Genomic DNA, 27,360 nt, shown 5'->3' on the forward strand with positions numbered 1-27,360 from the left:
ATTTATATGCTAATCCTTGAACGAACTTCTATTATTTTATTAATTCAGTTATATGTGGGGTAAAATTTATAGTAGGCCTGTTGTTGAAAAAGCTTTAACTTTTGTCTTAAACTTGATGATCTTTACCATTCACCTGATGTCATTTCATGTTGAGTTTCTGGTAAACGACTTTGTTAATAAATGTAAACATAACTGAAAAGTTTGCAGGCACAGATAAAATATTATTGTTTAAAAAATCATTGTTTGCTTATTTTCACTTCGAGAAATCCATAAAGTTGGTAAGTTTTCTTTCTTTAAAAAGTAGAACTATCATCACAATAGTAATAACAGTATTTCATGTTATAATTGAGTTCTCCTGAATATGATTGTGTCAAATTCTTTTTCGTATTACTTTTCTTCTTAAAGATAGAAGGATAATGTTATGCAAAAGCTAGGTCTGTTGCCTGTTTATGCCTAATGCTCCTAAGCCATTGGGTTGATTTTAATAAACTACCTACTCAAAAAGCATTGTCATCAGTCCAGTAAAACAAGACATTTGAAATTAATGTGGCAGTTGAAATATAGTTGTTAATTTTTTAATCCTATAAAAGAATCTTCAAACTTTCGAGAAATGAAAAGTTACGTGACTTTCATGTTAAATTTCACGATTTTTTTCTCAGTTGCATGTAGGAAAACATATTATTTAGAGAACTGGCATATGGTATGATCACTATTATACATACAATTTTTTTTATTCCTAACTCTGACATAAATCATATGTAGATATGAAACAGTGATAATCCAAGTGAAGACAAACATATCACTATACATATAAATAGCATATAATATATAAAGAACCACTAGTCAGTGAACTGTAAAACGAATACAGTATTAATATAATGATATATTATTTGTCTCCCTAACATTCAAAATCGCTAATTATGTTTAATTTTTAAGATACATAAAGTGGAAGAACAATTAAAGTAACAGAGGTCATATTTTACCAAAAATATTTCCTTTACAACAGCATTTTTAAAATGCACTTCGTCATTGTCAGAGTATGTTGTATAACTCGAGAAGGAGCAAACTATTTATCCGTGTTCCATTTTCATGTTGAATGAAAGAACGACTTTTTTCAACTGCATTTGTTATTAAGTATCATTGTCGTGTCTCAGTCATAACTCATAATACATACGTAAACATGGACTTAGACATGACTGTAACAGTAAGCTTCTGAATAAAAGTATTCACAATGAAATTATTATTATTATTATTATTATTATTATTATTATTATTATTATTATCATTATCATTATCATTATCATCATCATCTATAAGCTATGACATTTCTTAGGTGCTGAGTTCATAGATCTCAGTAAGTCTTCGCAGATTGTTTCCCACTCACTGTGAAGAATTTTGAAACCAATTTCTAAATTGTTACTGGGTTTGTACAGTATATTTTAGTCGAAGCCTTCCTAAATTTCCTCTTTGTTTTGGAAAATCTTCAAACACTTAATTTCTTTTCTTTTTATAGTTCTGACAATATGACTAAGCCATTAATCATTAAATAAATTCAAACGTTTATTGAGAATTTGAACTTAAGAGTAGTGAATGTTACAAGAGCTATTTTGCTCTAGTTCTACAGCATACTCCCAGTATTACACAAGCAACATGTTAGGCATGCACATATACAGGGCATATCAAAAGTCCGGTAACACATTTTAATACATTATTACACAAAAAACTACTTTCAAACACACGTCAGTTTAAAGTCAAACTCTCAATGTTCTGTTTATACCTTACAGAGATTCAATGTATGAACCACGAGTGACTCGGCAGATGTCCAAACGATAATCAAACTCTTCCCATACCCTTTTCAACATATCCTCTGTGACCGTGGCGGCAGCTTCTCGAATTCTGGGTTTTAGTTCCTCTAAAGCACGTGGCAAAGGCGGTACAAACACATGGTCCTTTAGGTACCCCCATAGAAAAAAGTCACATGCAGTCATATCGGGTGACCTTGAAACATCTGTCCCTTACTTCAGCACATCCTATCCAACGATCAGACCTCTCCGTATTCAGGTAAGCACGAACTGCATTGTGGAAATGTGGCGGAGCCCCATCTTGCTGAAAGATGAAATCGTCATCGAGATCTTGTCTAAGTTGAGGCACCAACCATTGCTTCAACATGTCCAGATATGAATGTCCAGTCACAGTAGCCTCAATGAAGAAGAAAGGTCCGTACAGTTTTCGTTGTGACAACGCGCAAAAAACATTCACCTTTGGTGAATCACGCTCATGTTCAATGATTCTGTGAGGTTTCTGTGTACCCCAAACACGACAGTTGTGCTTGTTAATTTTCCCACTCATATGGAATGTCGCTTCGTCGCTGAAAATTAAGCGGCTGAATAACTTTGAGAGTTTGGCTTTAAACTGACATGTTTTTGAAAGTGCTATCATTAGTAGTTTTTGTGTAATAAAATATTTAAAGTGTTACTGGACTTTTGATGTGCCCTGTACAATGAAAGATCCTTTTTTTTTCCCCCCCCTCGAACATTTAATGTTAATATACATGTTTACTTTCGGAAATAGTTGAGTGGAAAAAGTGTAATTAATTTTGACATAAACCCATTCGTGATTTCGTCTCGAGATAAATATAATATAGTGGACAACTTTTATACTGCTCTGTACTAGATGCTATTGTAGTATGGCAGCAGAGCGAGGATTATTTCTGCACAATAATTAAATAAATGATTAAGTAAGTAAATAAATAAGCAAACAAATAAATCTTTCTATGATTGACATAATTCTTTAATTCTAAGCTTGCCAGTCGACTATTATAATTATGTATTACTCTTTTCTTCTTCTTTCGTGGCTTTACTGTCCAGGATGAACCTTGACCTCTTCTTGATCTGTTACTAATGTTTTCCAGTTCCAGTAGCCGATCCTTCTCAGATCTTCATCAATTCCTTCTATCTATTTAGTCTTCGGTCGTTCCAATCCACTTTCTCCACCACAATTTTCTTCTAATATTTGTTTTGAGAATCTCCATATTGACCTTTCTCGCTACAAGTCCAGCTCATCGTAATCTTCAGGATTTTATCATTTTTGTGACTGGTTGTTTTCTGCAAATAGAGTACAGCTCGTAGTTGTACTTTTTCTCCATCTTTGAAGTATTTTCCTGTAAAAGTTTTCTGTCTTTTGGTATTGTTTTCTGTTAATGACCTAAGTTCACTCCATAAGAAATATCATTTGACTGTGTCACTGTTGATCAGAGATACTGAAATCTTTTCACTCTCTCAGATTCATATTCACTATTGATAGAGAGTCCCATGAAAGTGTTTTATTTTTAAGGAAAATTCGTTTTGAAATTTCAAGATTTCGGTGTTATTATTCTTATTTATGTGCACTAGTAGCTAAGAATGTCATCAGTATACTAAAATGAATGTGTTGTCTGTTGGGAGATTTCTGTGCCTGATTCACAAGTCTCCAAAATCTAACAGAAGGTAAATTAATCATATGGTTGGCAGTATGTATCTTTTATACTGCATGCTGACATGTAAGTGACAAAATATTGACAGTATTTTGTTTTGATACCATTGCCAGCACTATCTGACACGTTAGTATACAAGATCCCTGCTGCTGTCCATGTGATTAATTTACCTACTGTTAGATTTCGGAGACTTTTGAATCAGGCATAGAAACCTCCCATGGACACCATATGGGCTATTCCATATGAAATTGATCAGTAGAAAACCTCGCATTTTTTTAATACTCAAATTTTTTCCCTTTGTATACAAGGTGTTGAGGACAGTGCATTTTCAAAAATATACTATCGAAAGTCAAACGGTTTTCGTACTATTGAGCGACAAATTTAGCATATTTTATAAAAACAACCCTCTTTCAGTGCTCAGAACTCTGGAACCATTTACTGCAGAACATTGAACGGGAGCTCATTTTGAAGCTGACATATGGTAGGTTATGTTAAGAAGTAATCCTTATTTTTATTATATACAGAGAGACAGATAATATGATTTTACTTACTTTTAGGCTTTTTCCCAATTTGTAAAAAATATTGAGAAAAAACCTTGCATTATTAAGAGGGACTTCGGCATTGTTTGCTTAGTGGCTCGGCAATAAGTTTCGAGAGTATTAAATAAAATATTTTCACACGCCTAGACTTGAACGGCGCAGTATCGCACGTACTGGCCGAGAACTGAAGATAAGTGAGCGTTCGGCATCATTTTACTCCTGTATTTATGAAAACTTGTGATAAAGCTAGCCCAGCTATGCGCTACTAGACGACACATCACGTGTTTGTCTCCTGGCTTTGCTTGTCTCGGCTAGCTCCCGCCTCACAGTCAGCTGGTTAGTTCGTGCGCGTACTATTTATTTTTTTTTATTTGATATTTTCAATACTTTATTATCAACGGTACACCAGTAAAAAATATGTGTTTATTTGTACTTTCAATGTGGAATCTAACCATATATTTTAAAAATATTTTTTCGTGGTCAAAGGCGTCTTAATAAAGAAACATCTAAATTTCTCCATTTCCATAAAAAGTAAGAAAAACTGTTTACATGTCAATATAAACTTTAACTTCTCAGCATCAAAGTAAACCATGATTTTGATCATTGGGTGAAAGGGTTTCGGAGCCACAACAGTTTAAAGTTGCTAATTTTATGAAAATACGATAAATTTAAATATTTTAAATTGAAACACTGAAGTTCTGATGCCTCAAACTTTGCACAAAGCATTGTATCACAGTTGTCAACGGACAGAAAAAGTTTCATTGTATTTAAAAATTGCAAGGTCAATTTTCTCTATATTTCGGTCGATTTGAGATGGAATAGCCCACATTCATTCTAGTATACTGGTTGGCACTCTCAGCTATTCCTGTGGACATGCTTCAAAATCCGCTATTCACTCAATTTTGAGATTTCCGTCACATGAGCTGCTTGTCTTGCTGATTTCTTTGGGAATGGGTGTAGGTTGTCCAGCAGTTGTTCTTGGTGTGTGGGGCTAGTTGATGTCCGTGACCTTTCAGAACCTTTCATCATGCACAGTTCCATCAGCTTCAAATGTATCTCTGATGCAATGGTGCGTCGAGTTGGTGGATGCTTGTGGAACTGTCTTGCAAATTGTTATTGCGCCTCCGTGATGTTTTCGTACTTCCAGTAAAATTTTAGGACAAATTTTCTTTCTTCAAAGCTTAGTCGCACCTCTGCATTATTTCATGTTACTTGCACCTAGAAAAAAAGACAAATGGTTGTGAGTTATAGACAGTGCGAAAGTGAGTACACCTTTTAGGGACATCCTGCAAATGCAGAATATTTATTTCTTGCTATGCTAAAATCTCGTAAAGAAATTATTGTCCTGTCTACTACAGTAGCAACAAAACTACTAATTAACAACATTATTATATGAATTGTATTTGTTGTATAACAATCAAAATTGTTTTACCTCAAGAAAGATAAACCTAATGTGAAGTGGATAACAGTTACTTTCAAGTTACATATTAACAGTGGATATGAAGTTTTCCAGTAATTCAACATTATTAAAATAGTTCAGAATAGTGTGAGACAATTTCTTTGTATTTATCTACACAGGAACAAAATATTTTAGTTATAACACTTAATAAACAGTACTAAATTAGGGTAATTTAATATTGTATAGTCCACACCTGTGGAGTAACAGTCAGCGCGCCTGGCCAGGAAACCAGGTGGCCCGGGTTCGAGTCCCGGTCGGGGCAAGTTACCTGGTTGAGGTTTTTTCCGGGGTTTTCCCTCAACCCAATATGAGCAAATGCTGGGTAACTTTCGGTGCTGGACCCTGGATTCATTTCACCGGCATTATCACCTTCATTTCATTCAGACACTAAATAACTTCAGATGTTGACACAGCATCGTAAAATAACTCAATAAAATAAATAAATAAAAATATTGTATAACTGAGGGTGTGTGTGCAAGAATGGAATCTTCATAAATCTTGCATCAAGATCATTAATTATTATTGGTGTAATAGTCACAAATTTTCACAGGACATTCCTGAATGTTATGAAGAGTTGCATATCGTGCTATGTTTGTAGCATTGACATCTTCTGGATTTACAGCTTTTGCAACAAGAGCATGTTTTAAATCCTTGTCCATTTCCAACTTAAAGATTACGAACCAAAGTTTTTATACTGTATTCTGACCTTGGAACATTCTTTAGGAATATGCCTTTATAATTTTTTACTTCAAAATTGTTTCGCTGAAGCCATTGAATAATAATTCCTTCCATAGTGCCAACTCTATATTTATTATCTTTAATTTCTAAAACAATGCCAGAGGTTTACATGATCCCCACAGCCGCAATAAAAATGTGGCACAAACACATTAACACCATCACCAAGTTCAATTGCCTTTAATTTGTTCTCTGTGTGTTCAACATTTTTTCAGCCAGGGAATAAAAATTCATACTTGCTAAAATGCTGCTTAGATGATTTGTAAGTAGTCAACTCTGGATATAGTGAACATTCAGGTATAGTGAACCTAAATTGTTGGTCCTGCATACATTAAAAAGTACATTAATATTTCCGTTTATAGTGAACGCTCGCTTCGGTTATAGTGAACCTTGTATCCTAACAAATTCTTTTGAAGTCAGACCTTCTTGTATAAAATTGAAAGAATGTGTTGAGAACAAGATTCTAAGTTTCTTACTCATTTAGTCAAAGGACAAAGATAGGATTAGTGATTCCTAGATAGTGAGCTGTACTGTAAATCCAGGCAACGCATGACGACCTTGCCTCACTCCACATCGAAGGGTTAACATTCTGTTCTGAGGCACACTACTCTACTGTTATTTCTAATCCTCCACTGTCAGAGGGTTGCCTTTTGTTCTCAGAAACATTTCCATTATGACAGAATTGAAACAACAGAATGAAATTGCCTTCTTTTATTATTATGTCCAGAGCATAAATGAAGGTAAGATTTCGATGGCTTTCAAACTTCATCAACCCTTTCCCAATTTCCATTAAGGGACCTGGGAAATTCCAAGGCTGAGTACACAGTCACACCATAACAGCATTTGTCATTTCTACCTGATCGTCTGTTTCTAGTGTTCCAACATTGAATGTACTATATAAAAATCTCGAAGCGTAAAGTGTTTTCTTTGGAAGATAAGGCGAATATTATAAGTGACATTGAACATGGTATTATGCAAGTGGATGTGGGTCGACGGTATAATTTAAGTAAGTCAAGTGTGAGTATCAGTATACAGTGTAATCCATTCCACGAAAATGAAATATTTTATTTTCTTGTTCACAGTTTCATTCATTTCTGTCATTTAAGATTAGGGGAGAGACACTTCAGATATAGCAAACGAAATATGCAAGTCCACAGAGGTTCACTATGTCTGGAGTTGACTGTATGTAGCTTTCACCCCTGTACATAGTAGGATGTTCATTGTCTCTAAAATGCTGTATTTGTTTGATATAAACAATTATTTTATTTATATCAGTTTTTTCCATTAATACCTTTCTATAATTTTTTGTTTTCATTCAGTTCAAATATAATTGCTTCAATACCTTATGAAGGCTTGCATAACTTCCTCTAAATCCAGTACTTCCCTCTAATTTAGTTTTTAGTCTCCCTATGGTCGATGTACACTCCTCCAATGTGTAAAATCAATGTGTTGTCCTCACTATACACTGATCAAAATCGTACAGTCCACCACTGTGGAGTAATGGTTAGTATGTCTGACTGTGAAACAAGCAGGCCCGAATTCAAATCTTGGTTGGAACATGTTATCTGGTTGAGGTTTTTTCCAGGGTTTTCCCTCACCTCAATCCATTAAAAAACAAATGCTGGGTAACTTCTGGCACTGGCATTATTTCTTCATTTCACTTAGGTGCTAAATAACCATAGCAGTTTATAAAGCATCATAAAATAAACCGATTAAAAAAGTCATGCAAGTCCATAACAGTCTTATGACGTTCACGATTTTTATGAACAAAGTGGCTCTTCCTCTTTTGCTTTATTACATACACCATTCTCTCTTATTTGCCTGCAGCAGCTGCAGTCCTACCTTGTGATTTGCTGACAGGAATACGGAAGCCACCACGATTTACTTCATTCATAAACTCTAATACATTAGCACAAGCTCGCGATTTTGACTACTCAGTTTTTTGTTTTTAACTTCGGACATGATTGGTGAAGAAATTGTAAATGAAAACGATAGGTACCAGTACACAATTTAAGGGGACACGCTACTTAGATTTCTAATCTCCACAATTTTGATTGTAAGTTTTTGAAATTTTAAAATCGAATAGATGTTGATGAGTTACATGTGCACAATTATTTTCAAAATTTTATGTTGAAAAATGTACTCGGAAAAAAATTATGTTTAAAAAAGTGTTTATAATTTTAGCAAACAAATATCTGGGTCTAATATAAAGATAATTTGTTTCTTAAACTTTTAAAATGATGCTAAGACTACCTAGTCAATACAGTTCATTAGTAAAAAAAAAATTAACTTTTAACATTGACCAAAATTGACGAAAATTCAGTAGCGTGTCCCCTTAAACTATGAGTAGGGGTGGTGATTTTTCGCAAGAGCGATAAAATGTAAAATGACTAAAGGCTTGTGCTTTTGTATTTTCATTTTTCACGACCTATAGGTATATCCCATTTTAATGAATTTTGAATATGCGATAAAATGCGAAATGACTATAGGCTTGTGCTTTTGTGTTTTCATTTTTCACGATCTATAGGTATATCCTATTTTAATGAATTTTGAATATGCGATAAAATGCGAAATGACTAAAGGCTTGTGCTTTTGTATTTTCATTTTTCACGCTCTATAGGTATATCCTATTTTAATGAATTTTGAATATGCGATAAAATGCGAAATGACTAAAGGCTTGTGCTTTTGTATTTTCATTTTTCACGATCTATAGGTATATCCCATTTTAATGAATTTTGAATATGCGGTAAAATACGAAATGGCTAAAGGCTTGTGCTTTTGTGTTTTCATTTTTCACGACCTATAGGTATATCCTATTTTAATGAATTTTGAATATGCGATAAAATGCGAAATTTGTACTAAATGTGATGTAAATGCAAAAGCGACCATTTTTCAAATTACATTTATCTTATATAAAGTTATATTTTTGTAGTAGAAAATGACTTTCTTACATTCAAGAAGAATGAAAAATTGCATATTTGGGTTTTCTTGAGGAAGGGTATCCAAACCTTTAAATACTTTTATTTCCATTTCCTTTGTTTACATGCTACAATTCATGGTTTCAGTTTGTAGAATAATATGTTGACAATATTTACCTGCTTTGAAAATTTCTTCCGATATTTGGATGAGAATTTAGTGAATAGTAATAAAATTCTTCAACTCTCGCAAAAACAGTGAAATCTAGATATAACGCTACATCATGGACCATAAAAAAATATTATTGTAGAGGAATTTATTGTTACAGCAAGAATTTACAAAAAAAAAATGTGGAAGAGATAGTGTATAGGAACCACTTCTGCAGTTGAAGTACAGTACTTCCTCTTAATCCAGTACTTCCCTCCATGGTTTGTCCACAAATGGGTCCACAAGGCGCATTGACATCATCGCTATCCCAACAAGATCAACAAGCAGATCATAATTGATCCAACTGTAAGGATGGAAACGTATGAAAATCAACCTATTGAGGTACATCAGGAAAAATGCGACATATACGACCCCACTATAGCATATTATAATGAAAAATATCATCTAATGTCGATCGAAGTTATTGGATTACTGATTGGGGCTAGAGGGACCATCACAAAAAGATTCGCGCATATTTGCAAGCAGTTTGATCTAGGACAAACTCTTGTCATTGAAGTATCTCTGTCTGCAGTGAAAGGATCTATAAAAATCCTAAGAAACCATCTCTACACTTAAATAGATTGATCTCTTTCCTATGGCAATCTGCTCACTTAAGTTGGGTCTTGCAACTAGTGCTAAATAGATAACTGTGATCACCTGATAGCAAATAGATACCGTACTAGGAAATTTTGTATTTCTTCTGGAATTAATGATGTTTTGTTTAGTCATTTTCAAATATTTATAATTAATTGTGTTATTTCTTTTTCTTTTCCTTCTCCATTGTTTTCTTTTTTTCCATTATAATTGTTTACTTACCATTTGCTCAAAAAAAAAAAAAAAACAATTTTTTGATAAGCTTTGACTTCTAGGCAGCCTTCATTTGGAGGAAGCTGAATTCAAAATAAATATTATTTAAGAATTCATAATATTTGGTAATGTTGAGGGCTTGAATTTGTTAGCATAAAACACAAATCGTAAAGAAAAATAATGCAATTTTATTTTTAATACATAAAAATTCTTACCTCACTGTTAAATACAATACAATATAGTAGACAAGTATACAATAATTATATCTCAACCAAGAAAGAAGATCAAATTGATTATCGTAAGAAACGGGCAATTGCAAAGAGAGAAGTTCGAAAAAAACATAGACAAAACTGGATAAACTTTGTGGCATACTTAGAAAGTGATGTTACTCGGCCTCAACCACAGACTTATACAATTCTTAAGAAATTAAATTGTGAAGTTAAAGATAATCTAAGAATAAATGTTATTTCACAGGACACTTGGTTACAGTATTTTCAACGACTATGGTCAACATCAACACAAGCTCTCACGCTTCCATTTTCTCCTAATCCTTTAATGGAGTTAATTTCTATGGATGAACTACAAAGGGTCTTGGCTAAATTGAAAAACAATAAATCTCCAGGAGAAGATTTAATAAATAGTGAATTATTCGAATATGCTAGCCATAAATTTCTACAAAGATTTTTGAGATTTTAAAATTTGATATGGGAAGGACAAGGAACTCCAGAAAGTTGGACTAAATCTATTGTAATCCCTATACATAAAAGAGGAGATTTGAAAATTACGGATAATTATAGAGGAATAAGTTTATTGAACACAGGATATAAAATTTATGCAAATATTTTGAAAAACAAACTCAATGAGCATTATGACAATATTATCAGTGAAGAACAAAATGGTTTTCGTCGAGGAAGATCCTGTTGTGGTGGATATTTTGCATTGAAATTACTGGTTGAGAAACATAGAGAATTTAATGTAGAAACACATATGGCATTCATTGGCTTTAAAAAGGCTTTTGATAAAGTTAATCAGAATAAATTACTTCAGATTTTGGCAGATGATCAAGTACCTCAACAGATTATACAAAATATTTACAATATATATATAAAACATCCATCATAGCAATTCGAAGCAACAATTGACTTTCATAATGGCGACCCATTTATAGTGGAGTAGACAAGGCTGTGGTCTTTCACCACTTCTGTTCATTATATATATAAACAGAATCGTTCAAGACTGGCGACAGACACGCCATGGATTTATTCCAATTAATCGAAATTTGCAGCTTGATGCTTTACTTTTCACTGATGATCTGGTTCTCATAGTATCAACTGAAGATGATTTACAATATTCAGTACACAATTTAAATATTGACAGTGAAAAATATAACATGGAAATTGATATTGAAAAAACGAAAATCATGTCATTTTGTGGGAAATCCCCTGTACCAAGTAAAATCTGTTTGAATAATAAAATAATAGAAAGAGTAAATACTTTCACTTACCTTGGCTATACACTATCACCTTATGATGAAGTAGATATTGCTGAAAAATATGTAAATATAATAAAACAATGGGGATCATTAATAAAATCATGAAACCTTCACTAGTACAAAGATACACAATAATAGGCTGGTATAAAACCTTAGCACAGCCAGTATTAAGCTATGGTAGTGAAGCGTGGACTGTGAAGAATAAAGACGTCAGTAGAATAACAGCAAGTGAGATGAGGTTCATGAGAGCAACAGCTGGTTTTACTTGCTGGGATCATAAAAAAATGAGGACATAATGCAAAAACTTAAAGTAGAACCCATTATGCAGTTCATCAGCAAGTATCAACTTCAGTGGAAGGGTCATCTCGAACAAATGGATCGATGTAGAATTCCAAAAGCACTGTTTCATTACATCCGCATGGCAAAAGTTCTCTAGGCCGTCCGAAGAAGAGATGGACTGAAAATTCTAGTTTGAGACCGTAACAGGCCACTCGGCCTAATACTTGTTAGGAAGACGATACCATTATAGTAGACCTACTATGCATTATGTTGATTCACTTTTTGTCCTTTTCAAGCGAACACATTTTACATATTAGTCACAGAAACCTTGAAGACATAACAAAGTGTTCTAAATTTTATTTTTAGCCCTCTTTGAAAAAGTCAGAAATGACAGGACAGTCTGTTTTACCTTTTTTTTTTATGAAGATCTTACTGCATCAAGAGTCACAAAATGACCTTCCAGAATACAAGGGACACTTGTAAGAAACGTTTGTAACATGTCTTAGAAGTCAGTGGCTTATACTGGGGTTAAGTTGGTAGATTTATATTTTATTCTTTTTCCTCTTCTTCCCCTTTCTCATTTTCTGCTTGTTTGCTTTGAATTTCCTCCACAATGTCTTCTTCCATTAGTTGTGCAAAAACAATCTCATCATCAACCTGTGGGTATTCTTTTTGGTGGAACAGTGTCACTAAACAGTTCACCATAGTTTGTTAAAGCAGTAGCCAACATTTAAATCACTCTCCGTCTTCAGAGTTGTTGTTTAACAACCACTTCATACATTCTTAATTTAGTCCACACCTGTGGAGTAATGGTTAGCGCGTCTGGCCACGAAACCAGGTGGTCCGGGTTCGAATCCCGGTCGGGGCAAGTTACCTGGTTGAGGTTTTTTCCGGGGTTTTCCCTCAACCCAATATGAGCAAATGCTGGGTAACTTTCGGTGCTGGACCCCGGACTCATTTCACTGGCATTATCACCTTCATTTCATTCAGACGTTAAATAACCTAGATGTTGATACAGCGTCGTAAAATAACCCAATAAAATAAAAAAAAATACTTAATTTAAAACACATCAGACTGCCAAAGAAGCACACAGGAAAAACACTGGTCACTGCCGGCTTACTGCACAGTACACAGCAGAATAGGCACAAAGAAAAAGTTCACGCAGCATCACTGTACACGTATTTGGCACAAGGGTTGATAAATTCCAGAGCTGTTCTGGATGGGGTGGCAGGAACAAAACGTTGTGGCTGGTGGTGGTGGTGGTGGTGGCAGAGCTTTCAATGTCCAGGAGGTTGATTCTACTCTTTAAATCAACGTTGTTAGACAGAGACTAAACGGAGCAGAGCGCTCCACTATGACTCGTTGCGTGCTCCAGTGTTTCCACAGACATAAGCAAGTTCACGCTCCGACTGCACCTCTCTAGCTCTACAACCGGTTTTGGAGCTTACAACTCCGACACTACTGCTTTAAATGAAGGAGTAGATTTGTTGTAGTTCATAAATCATAATTTACTCTTTTGCGACCTATTTTATCTTACTCTCAAGAGAAAAGTATATTACAGAGACTAAAAGTAATCGTAATGGAGAGGTTTATCGTTATTAAGACTATCTTAAAATTGAGGGGGAATTTTACATTACATTAATGAAATTAATGTCGAGATTATGATATTTTAATGTTATAAAGAGTATTATTGTTATATCAGTAATTGTTGTACAGAAATTTCACTGTATTTTTAATAAAGAGTGTAGTTATTTTTAAATATACTGTTGGACTAAGTTTATGAGCTAGGTTTCCGTTTCAAAAAGTTAATAATTCAGTTGGAGGGCTTTAGTTACCCTTTTGTACATAAACTGTGGGATGAGCTGTTAATAAGCACCGTCCTCAAAAGATGTACTAAATGATGGTTACCTACAGATGTGTTTGGAATTTTTTAATTCTTGTTCAGTGATTTAATAAGCGGTAACTAACATGAATAAATACAGGAAGGGTGGTGAAGATAATTTCAACAGAATCAGTAATTGAATAGCTGCCTAGAATAATGAAAGTCCATTTTTGGCCAAACTGAGTTTTCGGCTGAAAAATGTTGTATCGCACATCTTGCACATCATGTGCTGCAATCGTCTTGCTGATATTCACACTACATCGAGAACTGTAGTATTTTGATTGTGTTGTTTAGCTGAATAACGTAACGCAAATAAAATGGCGGACAATCATACTTATAGCGTGTCACATGGTCTCATAAAAACGTAAATAGAAAGAGAAAACATAAGATTAATACGTACGTAAGACACCACAGGATCAGGGGAAAGAATATACTTTGAAGAAAGGTGACATTAAACCAGCTGTGAAACGACCTGAACTGGTGAGTGGAATAATGTTGTAAGTCAATGTAGGCCTATAGAGTGCTAAAGGAGAATAGTTAAAGGTAATAAGGTCATGGTTACTCTGAATTCTGTCATGGCCTAATAAGAGAATAAAGAAAAAAGAATTCTTGTCTGTCTAATATTGATATTGTATGCCTAAACATATGTTCTAAGTTGTGTAATTTGTTTCAAGTTATGATATAAATTTGTCTATTATTATTATTATTATTATTATTATTATTATTATTATTATTATTTAATGTACTCAATGTAACAACTATAAAGAATCTACCAGGAAACATGGACAGTATTTAAGTTTCTTTGCTTTACAACATTGTTCTTCTGGATTGACTTACAATGTTTTTCTACTGTAAATGTTAAAAAAGTTGTGTTATTTGGAAGACGAAGACAATACATATATATATGGTGTGAATACTTACTGAAGTATTAATACAGATCTTACACTGTCATGTTTTGTAATATTTAACAATGTTAGTATGAAATAAACATATTTTTAATTTCCTAACAAACTGTAAAAACTGACTTACAACGTTATTCTAGGCAGCCATTCAATTATTAAGAAAAATTATCTTAAAAATGGAATAGGATGTAACTTATGACCTATTTAAAAACTTAAATTATAAAGAACTACAAATAACCTCTTACACTAGTGTAAAGTTATTCATATCTTACTCCATTAATTTAAAGGGTAAAACACAGTTAAAATTGGGGTGAGAGTTACCCGGGCTAATAGCTAGACCATGCCGGAGTCATAGTTACCTGGGCTAATAGCTAGACTGTGTTGGAATGAGAGTTACCTAGGCTAATAGCTAGACCGTGTCGGAGTGAGAGTTACCCGGGCTAATAGCTAGACCAAGTTGGAGTGAGAGTTACCCGGGCTAATAGCTAGACCATGTTGGAGTGAGAGTTACCTGGGCTAATAGCTAGACCATGTTGGAGTGAGAGTTACCCGGGCTGATAGCTAGGCCGTGTTGGAGTGAGAGTTACCTGGGCTAATAGCTAGACCGTGTTGGAGTGAGAGTTACCCGGGCTAATATCTAGACCATGTCGGAGTCAGAGTTACCCAGACTAATAGCTAGACCGTGTTGGAGTGAGAGTTACCCAGGCTAATAGCTAGACCGTGTTGGAGTGAGAGTTACCCGGGCTAATAGCTAGACCGTGTTGGAGTGAGAGTTACCTGGCTAATAGCTAGACCATGTTAGAGTCAGAGTTACCTGGGCTAATAGCTAGACCGTGTTGGAGTGAGAGTTACCCGAGCTAATAGCTAGACTGTGTCGGAGTGAGATTTACCCGGGCTAATAGCTAGACTGTGTCGGAGTGAGAATTACCTGGGCTATTAGCTAGACTATGTTGGAGTGAGAGTTACCCGGGCTAATAGCTAGACCATGTTGGAGTGAGAGTTACCCAGGCTAATAGCTAGACCGTGTCGGAGTGAGAGTTACCCGGGCTAATAGCTAGACCGTGTTGGAGTGAGAGTTACCCGGGCTAATAGCTAGACCGTGTCGGAGTGAGAGTTACCCTGGCTAATAGCTAGACTGTGTCGGAGTGAGAATTACCTGGGCTATTAGCTAGATTGTGTTGGAGTGAGAGTTACCCGGGCTAATAGCTAGACCGTGTCGGAGTGAGAGTTACCCAGACTAATAGCTAGACCATGTCAGAGTGAGAGTTACCCAGCTAATAGCTAGACCATGTCGGAGTGAGAGTTACCTGGGCTAATAGCTAGACCGTGTCGGAGTGAGAGTTACCTGGGCTAATAGCTAGACCATGTCGGAGTGAGAGTTACCCGGGCTAATAGGCCGTGGACTATGGCCATGTTATGACCATATATTTAGTCTGCAACTGTGGTAGACATCATCAGTGGTGAGGCACTCTGAGATGTGGTGATCTTGTACTGCTGAGGAGATCACTGCGTCCTAGACTGTCTTGCCACTGATGATGTCTACTGCAGCTGTACACGAAACATCTGGTCGTAACATTGCAGTAGACCACAGCCTATTAACCCGGATAACTTTCATCCTATTGACTCCAGCCATGAAAGCCTACATTCGAAGAACACAACATTATGTCCGAAACTCACAACAGCAGTCACAGTCTGCCACACTCCCTTTCTTTTGCATGTTGGACACATTGTGTAGTCTAATACAATTTGAAACAGATACTAATCTCTCATGTGTCTCACCGGTCATCTAGGTATGAATCATGTCTATCCCAAATTATTGAAAGTTGTTGATTATTTGTATTAAAAATTTGAAGCTGTTTCATTAAAATTACCTATGTAAGGGAGCTTTCATAACGTGTAATTAAATGTAATCTAAATAAAATAAAATGTTTGGGATGGATGGTAACCATATATAAAGATATTGTAGTTTTTATTCACACAACAATGTTACTTTTATTGTCACAACAATAATCACTTTCTATAATTGAATTTAAACACTCCCGGCAACAATGGGATTTCCACTCCACACTGCAACACACTATTCGTTATTGCACTCCACAGACGACAATGACAATTCACTTGGATTATTGAGAACAACAATGTACTGCTAATCTCAACTAATGTTCACAAAGCACTATTTAAAAAACAAAACTGTCAGTTCTCAGTTCACAGTTCGTTGCCTTGGCTAGTTCTTCTAGCTCATTCACTCAAGTTCACAGAATATCGAACCCAAGACTTCCAGAGATAGTCCACTGAACTTCGAACTTAGGTCCCCAAACTGCGGTCCACTGCACGTCGAACCAAGGACTCCGGATATGCCGCACTCGCCAGGACGCTCCCACAGTTGCGAACACACTCAAGTCGAACTCCGGTCTTGAAGCTGGCTTCACTGTTACACAAGACTGACTGCCTTGCTGTCCAAAAACGGAACTCTGGCTCTCTTCGAAGGCTGCTCACTTTTTATTAGTTAAACCACACTTCGCGAATCTTCGACTCTCGAAGTTTCTGCTTCTACAGACTTCTGTTCGGAGGTTTCGTTCCCCCCTTCACCTCGCCAGCGCAGCACCTGCAGCTTTGCATCCCCTTTGCTTTGTACCACACCTCAAATGCCCATGCACCAGATGCGCACGCAGCCTCCCCCGCTGCGCCGCTCGTCTCTCGTGCTCCCCACCCTCTGTGGGACACGCGATCGACGCCCAGTTGTCACAATATATTAAATTCAGGTTTTGTCAGTCTTATTAATGGTATGCCATGCTGGCTTGTTTCCCAGATTTTGTATACGTACTGGGCTCACACCAGCTCACTTTAAGCACTACTATTGTCACAAATGAAAATGTGAAAGAAAAAATGAAAAACCTGTTTATGGTGTGTATACCTAAGTGTAAGGAAAGGTTGATCAGTTATAAGGTAGAAAATAACACAAATATTTTTAACCTTACCATTGCTAGCCAGGTATTCCCAGTTGATTTGAAAGGTTTATGTGAGGGCAAAACAAAAATACCATTTTTTGGGCTGTTAACATAAACAGCTTTGTTGAGAGTGGTCTCCTGGATGTGTAATCCAAGTAAATGGACAGTCGAGAACAATCAGGACTAGCCACACTGCGTGGTCTGCAACCTGGCATATCGTCTAGCAACTATCCAAATGAACGAATCCATCTGTTTTCTCTGCATAGCCTCTAGGCAGCTAATACTGTTTTTTCACATTACTTGATTTGGAAGAACTGTCAGAAGTGTTACCATTTATAATATAAGGTTATTCAAAAGTAAGTTCTCATTTTGAAATGGTAATAAGTTTGTCAAATTTTTAGATTCCACAAAAATAAAAACATCGATTTGTTCGTAAAGAAATGGGATTTTGTTAAAACACAAAAAAATTAAATATGACCATCACCGTCTTTCTTCTATGCTATAACTGGCATTAGTAAGCACATTCCTAGGGATGTTTTCAAACACATCCGATATTGACTGTTTCAGTTCCTCACGTGTAGTAGGTCTACTAAGAAATAACTTTTCTTTTAGATGAGGATGAGCAGGCTCTGGATAATGTATCAGCTACTGTGTTATCCTTTCCAAGACGATAGACAATATCAAATTTGTAACATGATAATTCTAATCTCCAGCATTCAATCTTCTCATTTTTTATTTTTCCATGTTTAGTATAATTACACATGAATGATACTGACTTTTGATCAGTTAATAGCGAAAATGGGCGTCCTATTAGGTAATGCTTCCATTTTCGCAGTGATTCAACAATAGCGTAAGCCTCTTTCTCTACAGCAGAATGGCGACGTTCACTTTCAGAAAGGGTTCTAGAAAAGAACGCTACTGGCCTTGCAGAATGGGACAAAGTTGCAGTTATAGCAAAATCAGAAGCGTCAGTCTCAACCAAGAATGGAAGTGACTGTTGATCTTTAGGAATAGGTAGATCCAGTAAAGGACGAATACGATCAAGATCAGGTTTAATAGTGTTGTTTATAATTTGATAACCTAGGAGGTTAATGGATTTAGTAGAGAATTTACATTTGCTTTCATTGAGAGTAAGGCCATATTTCTTTACAGCCTCAAGAAACTTTCTCAAGTTTTTATTGTGATCTAGTTGACTAGTACTACACACAGTAATATCGTCTAAGTAAGCATATACTCCATTTAGTTTTTCATTACTGATAATTGAATTAATCACCCTCTGAAAATATGCCACACCATTCGTAACACCAAATGGAATTCGCAGAAATTGATAAAGTTGTCCACAGGCTTCAAAAGCTGTATAAGATCGCTCATGTTCAACAATGGGTATCTGATGATATGCACTCTTTAAATCGACAGTACTGAAATATTAATATTTAGCTACTTCTGAAATAATGCTTTCAACACTAGGAAGAGGGTACGCATCAAGTAGTGTAAATTTATTTATGGTTTGTGAATAGTCAACAACCATTCGCTTCCTATGATTAGTACTCGAAGTAACAAGAACTTGTGCCCTCCACAGCGATGTACTCATTTCAATTATGCCTTCACTTAAAAGTTTGGCGATTTCAGATTCTATGAATTTGTTGTCTTCTTGTGGATGTTTACGAGACTTTGTAGCAATAGGATGACAATCCTGAGTGAGATTAGAAAATAATGACACAGGCGATATGGAAGCAGTAGCAAGACCACAAACATAAAGGGGTTCACGAGGTCCCCCAAAAACAATTTCAGTAGAAGAATAAAGTTTGAGTATATCATGCCCAAGTACTATATCAGCACACAAGTCATCCATAATTAATAGCACGACATCTCGATAAATGTGATCATCAAGTTCTATAGTAGCATTACAGCTACCTCTCACATGAGAAATGAGTACTGATGATGCCATTGCAATCTGCACATTAGCAGGTGTCGTTTCAAAATTATGCCTGTTTACTAAGGAACTGTTAATGAAGCTGGTGGATCTATGTCTGGTTACCTAGAATGCCAGCTGTTCGGAAAATGCCTACTAATTACACAGTCACCAAATGTGTTGCGTAATAGTGATTTTACATTATTGTGTATGTGAGGTGGAGCTCCAGCTTGCATGAAAAAATGTTTTCGATTTCATGATTCTGTAACGCTGGTATTGCAAAGTCTTGCAACATTTGAAAATATCGCTGCCCGGTTACCGTCACAGTTTTTGTTTGTCCATCTTCAATTTCTTCAAAGAAATATGGTCCTATTATGAAATGTGACCTAAAACCGCACCAGAGAGTAACCTTGATATCATGTAAAAGTAAAACCATTGTAAAAATTATTAAAATCACTCTCCTACTGTCATCTATTCTGAACAACAATTATTGTTTATACAAGCGTGATACAGTTACCATAGCAATGAAACACACATAGATAAAAAACCTCAAACCTTCTAAATATTGTTACACTAGCCTCTTCCAGAATTCGAAAATTATACCCTTTGGTTAATAGACGTTCACAAATTGGATTGGATTGTTCAATGCTACTCTACACCTTGCTTGTACGACCACTTTTAACTTATGCAGCGCCAGTGTGGGGGACAGCAAATAAGACTCACATGCATCGCCTACAAGTTCTCCAGAACAAGTTCCTGCGAACAGCAACAAATGCCCCGTGGTTTGTAAGAAATCAGCAACTGCATCAAGAATTGGGAATTATTCCACTAGAACAGTACATCCCTTCAATGTCAAAATCTTTCTTCAACAAACTTCCTGGCGTTCCTGGAGCTGTGACATATAACATTGGAGCAAGATCTTGTCAGCCATCTAGACTTAAAAGGAAACTACGTCAGGACATCTTTCTTAGCGATACTGACGACTCTTCATAAATTCAACACAGAAAATCATCATATTTTTATTCTCATAGTTCACAAAAATGATTAATTAATTTAAAATAAATTTAATTAGAGGAGCCTTTACAGCCAACCTCAGCATTATATTCTTTATGGGATATTCCATAATTTAACAGTGGTCTGTATAGCAAGTTTGCTGGTCGACCAAAAATAAATTTAAAAAAAAAACCTAAACAGTAATAGTACCTATATGAAACCAAACTGCTGATATGTACAGAAGCTACAGCTGTTTAAAAATTGGAACTTACTTTTCAATAACCTTGTATATTTACTTCATATATGCAGAATTTCAAATTACATTTTATTTTCGTACTTCAATTTTAAGTGTACGTTTATTAATATAGTGGACTTCCCCAGAATAAAGAGTTCTAAGGCTGCAGGCCCTCTTTCGGAAAAAAAGTCTTTCTTCAAGTGATATGCATGCTATGTAACACTGAACAACAAATATTTACTTTTCGTCTTGATTCGAAATAAAAATAGGTGAATATTACTTATATGTGTGCCCTAAATCTGAATTTAAAATCCAAATTGCCCCATCACGTACCATTTTCCAGGGAAAATGAATCGAATTTTTTTATGACAAAACTTATTTGTTTTTAATTTTTCACTGCTACTGATAAAATTAAAACATATTAGGGATTCAAAATTCCTCATAATACTTGAAAAATGTGTACTAGATACAAAAATTATGTTACACAGTTTAAGACACAACAACAATAAAAATATTTCATGTATATAATGAGAAAAAAATCTGAATTTGAACTTCATTTAAAATAATTTTCTGCATGACTTCTGTTTATAACTAGACCTGGGACTGTCTTTTACAAGGAACCAACAATAGTCTGCAAGCATGCTGGATGATGATCTTCCTTTATATCGCCTTTCCATTTCAGATATTTCTTGATGAAATCTTTCCCCATGCTCATCGCTTACCACTTCAAAGTTAGGAGGAAAGAAATCCTAATGAGAATGTAAAAAGTGTATTTTGAGAGACATATTACACTTCATTTTGTCATATGCGCTTCACATGGTTTCCACAACAAGTTCTATGTAGTTCTCTGCCCTAAAATTTCCAAGGAAATTTGAGCAAACGTCTTTGAAAGCGAGCCGTGCCATTCTTTCTGTAACTGAAAGATTTTCCTCAAACAAAGGGTCAGCCATAACTTTGTAAATTTGTGGACCGATGAAAATGCCCTCTTTTAATTTGCCTTCACTCAAACTGGTAACTTTTCGTTTAAATACTGAAAACCACACCCTTGTTTGTTCATTGCATAGACCTCACTTTGAACTGTTATGATATTTACTTAATAGAAGGGACCAATATCTGTTTACTTATTAGAAGTACAAAATAACATGCCAACAACCTTAAGAAATCGGAAATAAGTCATAAACTCATAAAATGCATTAGCTTTTGTTTTCATTTATACCCCCAACCCGTGCCAGATGTTTCCTTGGGGAGCACTTATTGAAAAGTGAAATCATAGTGTATCTTAAAACTCTTCATTTTTGGATTCAGTGCAATTCAAACCATAAGAGACAAATTGTTTTAAGTCGGAGCAAAATTCTTGTTGTTCAATGTAATTAGTATCTTGTTTTTCTATTTTTCTCCAATTTTAGTTAGCAGAATATTGAATGTTCTTGTAGTTATTCATAAATACTAAACAATCTCTTCCTCATAATTCTGAAATTAAATTCCTGTGTGCAATTCTCGAAAGGTTAACATCATGCACCCAACATGACAGTCGATATAGGAAATCATATATGTGCATACGTATGAAAAGGGACCAGTTGTCGGATATTGAGTTATTGTTATTTTTTAACTCTACGATATTGGTTGAATATGAGCATTGAAATAATTAGTGGATTTAACCCTTTATGGCCAGAATTAAATACTGCAAGCCCATGCAACTATCATTTAAATCCCAAGTAGCACAGTATCCCTGATGGATTTAAACAGTGATGATTTCTTCATGTTTCTTCTTGTAGGAAGTGAGAAAGTCCCTAGCTCTTACTGTGTCGTCTTTTGTAGTATTCTGTACTTTTGTAATGGTCAGTTTGACTACATAGTTTCAGTCTCTGCCAGTTTGTTGCCATCAAAAGATTTGTCTGCGAGGTAGATTTGGTTGTAGTTATAAAAACAATGTCGTTTTAGTCATGACTATGATATTCGGAGAGCTCCGAATTACAAGTCAGATGAAAAAGTGTCTGTTAACTTGCCACAATCTGGTGACCGGGAGTGTTCTCTAAACCGAAGCTGCTGTTAGCGCTGGTATGACACCAAGTTCCAAGAAGAGTATTAGACGACTGTCCTCGAGATATCTATGCCATACAACGTTACTTGAAACTTACCTGAATCGCAAGCAAAATGTTCAGGTATTACGTGGTGTGGATCTCCAGAAAAAATCACATGTGTTTTCCATATCACATCTGCAACGGGAAAACAACACGGTCATGGTGTTCAGTAGGATGGAGCATTATCTCACTGAGGAGAAGTTCGTGAAAAACATTCGTCATGCTGCTGAGGTCGTGGTGGCCAATTACATGGCGTACAAATTCTCCAGATGTGACGTCACACGATTTCTTTGTTTTGAGTGCTGTAGAAAATGATGTCTATGCGCACTGCACAGCGACCCAGGGATACTGATGATCTCAAAGCAAAAATTTTCTCAGCTTTTCAGAAAGCCACCCCTGAGATGTTACATCACACATGACAGAAATAAGCCTTACGACATGAATTGTGTTGTGTGTGCATTGGTGGCACGTTCAGGATTAATGTGGGAAAAACTCCCATCCTTCTGGAATACAGAGAAATGTTTCAGTATATCTATCGCTATGGTGAAAAAGGATGCCAAGAATTAAAATAATCACACGCAAATTCTAATCAAAAATAATTTAATAACAATAGTGTTAGAATGGACCTCAAGATTCCATGATGTCCACCCATAAGGCCTACATTTTTTTCTTGTGAGGTTATTTGAAATTGAGGATCTGCAAGAACAAACCACGAGACATAAAAGAGTTGCAACGAATAATTTTGGATGAGAGACAACAGATATACCGAACAGTGTTGATGAAAAAGTTTAAACATTTCCAAGACAATATTATGCATTTTTTGGCAGTGAATGGGGTCATTCAAACACATTCTGTGAACTAGCATTAGCATGTGACACAATTAGAAGGTTGTTAAATGTTATTGTTTTGAATGGTTTATCACTCTTTAAGTTCTATGCATTGTGCTAATATTGTACTTATATTTTAATAGTGCAAATCCAATTTTATAAACTATCAATGTGTGTATGTGTCTTTTTTATTTATAAATAAATGCTTTTGTGTTTTGTACATTTTGAGAAGGCGATCATTGACGGCCAGTGGAGTCGGACAATGACGGCCGGCGAAGGCAATCATTGAGGGCCGGTGGAGTTGGACAATGACGGCCGGCGAAGGCAATCATTGATGGCCGATGGAGTCGCACAAAGATGGCCGGCGAAGGCAATCACTGCTGGCCGGTAGAGTCGCACAATGACGGCCGGTGATGGCAATCACTGATGGCCGGTAGAGTCGCACAATGACGGCCGGCGAAGGCAATCACTGATGGCTGGTGGGGTCGCACAATGACGGCCAGCGAAGGCAATCATTGACGGCCGGTGGAATCGGACAATGACGGCCGGCGAAGGCAATCACTGATGGCCAGTGGAGTCGCACAATGACGGCCGGCAAAGGCAATCACTGATGACCGGTGGAGTCGCACAATGGCGGACGGCAAAGGCAATCACTGATGGCCAGTGTAATCGGACAATGACGGACGGCGCAGGCGATCACTGATGGCCGGTGGTGTCGCACAATGATGGCCGACGAAGGCAATCACTGATGGCCGGTGGACTCGCACAATGACGGCCGGCGAAGGCAATCATTGACGGCCAGTGGAGTCGCACAATGACGGCGGGCAAAGGCAATCACTGATGGCCAGTGGAGTCGCACAATGACGGCCGGCGAAGGCAATCATTGACGGCCAGCGAAGGCAATCATTGAAGGCCGGTGGAGTCGCACAATGACGGCCGGCGAAGGCAATCACTGATGGCCGATGGAGTCGCACAATGACGGCCGGCGAAGGCAATCATTGACGGCCGGTGGAGTTGCACAATGACGGCCGGCGAAGGCAATCATTGAAAGTCGGTGGAGTCGCACAATGACAGCCGGCGAAGGCAATCACTGATGGCCGGTGGAGTCGCACAATGACGGCCGGCGAATGCAATCACTGATGGCCAGTAGAGTCACACAATGACGGCCGGCGAAGGCAATCACTGATGGCCGGTGGAGTCGCACAATGACGGCCGGCGAAGGCAATCATTGACGGCCAGTGGAATCGGACAATGACGGCCGGCGAAGGCAATCACTGATGGCCGGTGGAGTCGCACAATGACGGCCGGCAAAGGCAATCACTGATGACCGGTGGAGTCGCACAATGGCGGCTGGCGAAGGCAATCATTGACCACTGGTGTAATCGGACAATGACGGCCGGCGAAGGCAATCACTGATGGCTGGTGGAGTCACACAATGACAGCCGGCGAAGGCAATCATTGACGGCCGGTGGAGTCGCACAATGACGGCCGGCGAAGGCAATCACTGATGGCCGGTGGAGTCGCACAATGACAGCCGGTGAAGGCAATCACTGATGGCCGGTAGAGTCGCACAATGACGGCCGGCGAAGGCAATCATTGACGGCCGGTGGAGTTGCACAATGACGGCCGGCGAAGGCAATCATTGACGGCCGTGGAGTCGCACAATGACGGCCGGCGAAGGCAATCACTGATGGCCGGTGGAGTCGCACAATGACGGCCGGTGAAGGCAATCACTGATGGCCGGTGGAGTCGCACAATGACGGCCGGCGAAGGCAATCACTGATGGCTGTTGGAGTCGCACAGTGACGGCCGGCGAAGGCAATCACTGATGGCCGGTTGAGTCGCACAATGACAGCCGGCGAAGGCAATCATTGATGGCCAGTAGAGTCACACAATGACGGCCGGCGAAGGCAATCACTGATGGCTAGTGGAGTCGCACAATGACGGCTGGCGAAGGCAATCACTGACGGCCAGTGGAGTTGCACAATGACAGCCGGCGAAGGCAATCACTGATGGCCGGTGGAGTCGCACAATGACGGCCGGCGAAGGCAATCACTGATGGCCGGTGGAGTCACATAATGACGGCCGGCGAAGGCAATCACTGATGGCCGGTGGAGTCGCACAATGACAGCCGGCGAAGGCAATCACTGATGGCCGGTGGAGTCGCACAATGACGGCCAGCGAAGGCAATCACTGATGGCCGGTGGAGTCGCACAATGACGGCCGGCAAAGGCAATCACTGATGACCGGTGGAGTCGCACAATGGCGGCTGGCGAAGGCAATCATTGACCACCGGTGTAATCGGACAATGACGGCCGGCGAAGGCAATCACTGATGGCCGGTGAAGTCGCACAATGACAGCCAGCGAAGGCAATCACTGACGGCCGGTGGAGTCGCACAATGACGGACAGCGAAGGCAATCACTGATGGCCGGTGGAGTCGCACAATGACGGCCGGCGAAGGCAATCACTGATGGCCGGTGGAGTCGCACAATGACAGCCGGCGAAGGCAATCACTGATGGCCGGTAGAGTCGCACAATGACGGCCGGCGAAGGCAATCATTGACGGCCGGAGGAGTCGCACAATGACGGCCGGCGAAGGCAATCACTGATGGCTGGTGGAGTCGCACAATGACAGCCAGTGAAGGCAATCACTGATGGCCGGTAGAGTCGCACAATGACTGCCGGCGAAGGCAATCATTGACGGCCAGTGGAGTCGCACAATGACGGCCGGCGAAGGCAATCATTGACGGCAGGTGGAGTGGCACAAAAACGGCCGGCGAAGGCAATCATTGAAGGCTGGTGGAGTCGCACAATGACGGCCGGCGAAGGCAATCACTGATGGCCGGTGGAGTCGCACAATGACGGCCAGCGAAGGCAATCACTGATGGCCGGTGGAGTCGCACAATGACGGCCGGCGAAGGCAATCACTGATGGCCGTTGGAGTCGCACAGTGACGGCCGGTGAAGGCAATCACTGATTGCCAATTGAGTCGCACAATGACAGCCGGCGAAGGCAATCATTGATGGCCAGTAGAGTCACACAATGACGGCCGGCGAAGGCAAGCACTGATGGCCGGTGGAGTCGCATAATGACAGCTGGCGAAGGCAATCACTGATGGCCAGTGGAGTCGCACAATGACGGCTGGCGAAGGCAATCATTGACGGCCAGTGGAGTCGCACAATGACGGCCGGCGAAGGCAATCACTGATGGCTGGTGGAGTCACACAATGACGGCCGGTGAAGGCAATCATTGTCGGCCGGCGGAGGCTGGAATTTAAGTTTGCGTCCGCTGTTGTTGAAGTATCACAAGTATCTAGTGCAGAGCTCGCTGCTAAAATAGCACTAATTAGAAATGAAGACTTGAATTGTAGAACATCGCAAGTCCATAGAACTATTTTTTTCAGTAGAGACAAAAAACTTTATAACTATAGAAGTTTTTGTTTCACTGAAGTCATTTTTTGTCAGTGTGTGTGTCATGCTCCCTTTCACACTCCCTAAAAGTTTCAACAGCCTGCAGTGCCTAATTTAGGAGGAAATTATTAATATATAGCTATGGACTTGGGATGTTTTTCAATTCATGGTAAAAAAAATAGGTTATGGAAGAAAAAATCACTTTATTTAAGCTATGATTTAGACATTCTAACACAAATGATGGTAATAAGCATGAGAAAAT

General features: G+C 38.0%; 1 protein-coding gene across 2 annotated transcripts in view; it reads left to right on the top strand.

Annotated features, from left to right (window-relative positions):
* The first annotated feature begins 136 nt into the window (after positions 1-136).
* Positions 137-27,360, top strand: part of LOC138710417 (uncharacterized) — a 57,199-nt gene continuing 29,975 nt past the window's right edge. For both annotated transcript variants that reach the window (XM_069841302.1, XM_069841304.1), the window contains exon 1: positions 137-14,268. The gene's annotated coding sequence lies outside the window, so the exon portion shown is untranslated. The remainder of the gene's footprint in view (positions 14,269-27,360) is intronic.

The sequence above is a fragment of the Periplaneta americana genome, chromosome 12, assembly GCF_040183065.1.
Source record: "Periplaneta americana isolate PAMFEO1 chromosome 12, P.americana_PAMFEO1_priV1, whole genome shotgun sequence".
Taxonomy (NCBI): Eukaryota; Metazoa; Arthropoda; class Insecta; order Blattodea; family Blattidae; genus Periplaneta; species Periplaneta americana.